Here is a 5,873-nt window from a genome sequence, read left to right as displayed (position 1 = left end):
GAAAAATAAAATATCAAAACTGCCGAAAATAACATTTGAAAAATAATGCGGGCCAATAATACTGCTTGGATTACAATGGTGCACGGAATGATTGCTCTGTAAAATTAGTTAGCAGCAATTGTTGAATAACAAACTTTTTACTATTGGCTCGATAGATCTAAAATGATGGAATATTCAAACACCATGATCTGTAGTGTGTCGTGCTCTTCAATTTTGCCACGACTGATGTTCAGAAGGTGGCGATGACCAGAAGAAATTCCTTCGGATACCTGTTGTCTAATGGAACAACGGAACAACCAGGTTCGATGGTTGGAACGGTGGCACCAATCGAGAAACTAGGGTCCTAGCCACCAAAACGTTTTGACCATCAGGTAAGGTATGATTTTCATCCTATTATCCAAACTTGAAACTTCAAGTCTGTCAGAACAAACGAATTTTATCATTGAATACATGTGAAAATATTGTAATATGCAAATATCATAGTATCAGAAATTTACTTACACGCTTCAACGCCTGACAACTTTAGTCTCGCTTCGATGATGTTTGTTTCCCACCTGAAAATATTAAAAGATATTATCATCAGACAAGAGCTTCCAATTGTTTTGAATACCACTAATTTTCAATAAATTGCGACAGAAAAACGAATTGCTACTTTTTGCACTCCTAAGCTTTGTGTTTCAAGATACACTATTTCTTTTATTCCTTGTTACTGATTTTATTTTAATATTTCATGTTCATTGGCACTGATTACTGGCTTCCGGAGCACTGCACTGTAACAAATCTACTCTGGAGCAACCTTCTACTGGGTTTCAACAATCCATTTATTTGTAATTTTATGTAAATAAAGAATCTGTTTGAAATAAACAATATTTTTACTTACCTGCCTCAGTTTGTCTAGACTCCCACTCGTTGATGACGTTCCACATTTAATTTCAGATTTCTTCTTTCAATAAATAACTGATCCAATTTCTGTAGCTTTTGATATTTGTTTCTCCATTGACGTCTTTATTGTGTCGATTAAATATCTTCTAATATCAACTACGGTATTGCTGAATGACACTTTTCGTAGAAAATTCACGATAAGTAGGAATAAATATCAACATAATCTCAATACGCTACTTTACGCTCGAGATATTCAGAGCCTTGTCACATTTCGTGTACGTTGGTCGCCTTGGTTAGCTGACGAAAATTACTCCGCGGGGCAATTTCGCTGACCAATGAAATTGAATCATTTGGCGCATGCGCAGTTCCTGTTTAGTTTCTAGAGATGGTCCCGGTATATTCTTCAGTCAACGATGAGGGGCGTTCTCTTAGAGCCTTAGAGCATAAAGTAGATGGAGGGAGCCTTCTGGCCGAAAAGCGTGACGACAGAGAGGGAATGAGTAGCTTGAGAACCTGTCTTTTTCTAAGCCAGAAACGTGGCGTGGTAAATTTAGTACCCGCGTCAATGATTAGGCACCTAACTAAATTTTTTTATGAAATTTATTATTATTGTATATCTTATAAAATATGTTATGTACATTGCAATGTAATATACATAATATATTTACACTGAAGAATTGATCACAATTGTAAAAAAAAAGGATAATTTTCTTTTGAAAGAAAACTTGCTTTCCGAACTTGGGATTTGGATCATCACTTTCTATTTTACAAATTATGCATTTCAGAACCATTCTGAAATTTGGTTACTGACGCGATTGTTAATGATTCATCAATAGTGCACGCTTTGGAATGCTTCTTGCTTCAATTTTAGCTCTAAGGCCTCACTACATGGGCACGTCGGGCACTGCACCCTTACCGTACTGCTTGGTACAGCTCTGACGTAGTCACGTGGCTGATTTGAACTGGCCAATCACATTTTGTAAGAGAGAGATAGGTTCTCATGCTAGGCTACGTTCCGAAATTAGCTCCCAGTGCTATCGGCAATCTCTTGTCTCTTTTGCGCTGAGTTTGCCGAGTTTGTGACTAGCTCTGTCTCTGTCCTAGGGAGTTTTCAGCGCTGCCAGCTAGTTTCGGAATGCACCCTATATCTATCCTTGGTAACATCGCCACTTATGGGCCAGGACACATAGAGATATAAGAATAGAGTACGTGAGCCATAGGAGCGCACGTAAGTGAAAACCAGCACGCGATAGAAAGAGAGAGAGCAACTAGTGAGCCTGGTTGTCTTTGTCTAATCACGCATGCGCTGGCGTGCCCAAAGTTGTTGAACGTTGTTGACACAAACATAACCAGCTTCGTGTTGCCTTCCCCCAAAAAATCGCACTATGGTCAAAAAGCGTCACCTTTTCATATCCTTCAAAAATTTGAGATTCATTAGTTCATTTAAATTATATTAGTACTACTATTCATAGTCTTATTACTGATTACATAATTTTTTTTATATATATTTTCGTATTGAGTGCGGCCGAAACTCGCCTGCTGCGCATGCGTGCTTAGATAAAGACTACCAGACTCCCTAGTTGCTCTCTCTCTTTCTATTGCGTGCTGGTCATATCGGCTGACTCACGTACTCTATTCTTATATCTCTATGCCAGGACAGGACAGGCTCCCTCCATCTACTATATGCTCTAAGGGCGTTCTACAATAACCATTGAACTATTGACACAAACGACAAGAAACAATTTAAACACCCATAAACCACCTACAAACGATTAAAAAAGAATCAACTTATTGGGTTGATAATGAGGGGAGTGTATAGAGCTGACCGCACGCCTCAAAAATAGTCTGCGGCGCGCAGCCGGTAGTGCAAATGGTGCTCATCGAACACCACAGGTCGTGAAATTTCTAGGGATATTGAACATGTCAGAATCAATCAATTGGTCCCTGTACACACATATATATATATACAGAAAATACGTACAGAAAATTCATAAACATGTTTTTGTAGGAAATTGAACGTTCTACAAAAAAGGTCTCCTGTCATTTTACGATAAATCTATTCTTTCAAAAGTTATTTGAGGTCAAACATCAACAAAGGACCTATATATATATAATAGATATATATATATAACGATGCGTCGTACAGAAAATTCATAAACATGTTTTTGTAGGAAATTGAACGTTTTCATAGGTCCCTTGTTGATGTTTGACCTCAAATAACTTTTGAAAGAATAGATTTATCGTAAAATGACAAGAGACCTTTTTTGTAGAACGTTCAATTTCCTGCAAAAACATGTTTATGAGTTTTCTGTACGATGCGTCGTTATCTAGTTATAAAAATCGCAAGGAGCAAGAACCATTTTTGCCATGTTATTCTTATGGAAAGTAGAAAATCGCGATGAGGCACATCTAAATATCAATGTTGAAATCTGAAATTTTTATGATATTTCTTTTTCGTTATCTTGAACAATATTTTCAATATACCATTAAAAAAAAAATAGTCAATTTTTTTTTATACAGTCTAATATATATATATATATATATATATCTATATGAGTTCAGCCGTCCATCAATATAATCTAATTTTATTAATGGAATCATTCGCAGTTCGTCTGTAGATGACTGTAGTGCAGTCGGAATTGTTTGATAGTGAACTGATCTTTAAAAAAAATAACTAAAAATACTACATGTGTCTAGCACAATCATGTATATAGTTCAATATTTTCAATAAATTCTCTCACATATGGATAGAGAATCGTTTGTAGTGCAATGATTGATTGTTGCAATTGTTTGATAGCTAATCCCTTCTTCTTATTTATTAAAATTATAAAATTACTAAGTTGGGGTTATGATGTCATCATTGGACAAAGATACTGCGTTACATATCCTCAGTCAACGGATACTGTTGTAGAAAAGTCGAGACTAGTCCACCAGCTACCGGCGGAATAATCTTTGGCTATTAGTCCAGCTATCCGGAGAAATTGGTGGAAATTTATTCATCCGGATAGGAAAACATGATAAAACATGTGTATATTTTTGGGATAATGCTGCCATAATTGGTTTCAATTATGTCCTTGTCATACGTATGTACGTTGACTGAGGATTATATATCCTCAGTCAACGATACGTAGATCCAACTTATTCTAACCTTTGGAATGCCGCAGCGACCTTCCGCGGTTTTCGTACGTGATGGTGTGTGTGGTTTCGAAGGCTGGTCAAATGATTTAAATTAAATTAAATGAGATTAAATTGAATTAAATCAAAATGTACTAAATTGATAATTCAATGTATGAGAAACGAACTCTTACGGTGGCAACTTGTGGGAACTAACCTCTTACTTGTTATTCAAAAGAAATAATGAGGCTTCCAGACAAGAGAGACGAAGCACGAGTTATAAATGCGAAGGGAGACTGATCACGTAACAATGGCACGAAATATATAAAACTTTTTTGACGACATATTTGACTATTTTGCCACGTAAATTCTTAAAATGACTCAAAAAATGTTCATAACCTTCGAGCAAAGGAATTTAATGAATAATCTGATCGAAGTGAAAAAAGGTTCTCCTGTGAATACCACCAACTTTGGCATTTGAATTTTTTTTGTAAGTGCTAGAATGGCAAAGCTTAGAAAGGGAAAAATATAAAGAAAAATCACGTGGTATGTATCAAAATTTTTCCTGATATTTGTTCATCACAATTGTTTATAACAATTAATAAACAATATCTACAAGGAATATAAATAAATAAAAATAAAGTCATTCTTCAGACAGAATCATTCGAATTCAAGAGAAGAAAATGGATAAATTTTTTAGTTTTTGTAAAAAATTACAGAAAGACTGTAGTACGTTTCTTCTCATTTTCTTAGTTGTTTTCGGATATTTTGCAACAAGATAATCGGAAAGCTGATTCTTGTCACTTTCATTTGATATATGTGTGTGCGATATTTGAACAGTGGGTTGGCAAGACATGCACTTTTTTAAACAAAATCGCAGGTTGGAGCAGGTTGTCACCGAATAATTGTCACATGTGACAAATTGTTGCATTTTAACTTCTCGGTGGTTTTCTGCGTTCGGATCAACTTTTTCGGGCTTTTCGAAAACTGGGTCGAATTTCCCATGGTTTTCGGTGTGTTCAGAGTCAGATCGACTGCTTCGTAGTTTCCAGAAAACAATACGGTGGAAAAAATAATTATTACCGAAGAATATACATTGAAAATTCGAATTACCTACATGAAAACAAAAACAAGAAAACAAAGGTGCAAAAAAAAAAAATCAAACACTTTTACCCATTTTCGCCATTAAAAATACTAAAAACTCAGATTCTTATGATTTAAGTTACGTTAAGTCAACATGAACTACATTTATTCATGAATTTTAGAATCATTGTAATTTCGACTTTCAAATATCGCTCATTTGACTGGCCTAAGATTTGCACAGTCCCGTATAGTACAGTTTTCAGTTCAAATCAGTTTTTTTTCGATTTTAATATTAAGATATTTACCGGTTTGAAATAACTTTGTTCAACTATGTATCCCAAGTTTTCAGTTCATTCTTTGAACAGTACAAAAAGTGGCGACAGGGATTCCTCATCTGCAGATATAGTTGTCTGTTTTGTATAACTATGCATGTTCACAGAAACAAAGTGTATCAGACATTCTATTTGTTTTGGAAGCTGCGCTTTACGAATATTCTTCTTCTCCTTTCTCTGATGTTCTTCTCGCGATCAAGTTGTTAATTTTTTTCGACATTATATGGTGTGAATTTTCTAAACCTCAACTCCCAATTATAAGGAACCCTAAACCGACAGTCTTGCATTCCTTTTCCGTGGCTTACCCTATACGATTTTGCGTTGCGAGAATTTCAAAATTGGTATGAAACGTATCAAATTCGAACGAAATCGGAGATGGCCACATACGTGACGCTCCTCGTTAATATTGGATAAAAGTGTTAGATTACCTTTACGAACACTTGGCACACGTTCAGATTTTGT

This window comes from Diprion similis, chromosome 2 (genome assembly GCF_021155765.1).
Source record: "Diprion similis isolate iyDipSimi1 chromosome 2, iyDipSimi1.1, whole genome shotgun sequence".
NCBI lineage: Eukaryota > Metazoa > Arthropoda > Insecta > Hymenoptera > Diprionidae > Diprion > Diprion similis.
The sequence above is the reverse complement of the archived record's forward strand: the minus strand, read 5'-3'. Positions refer to the sequence as shown.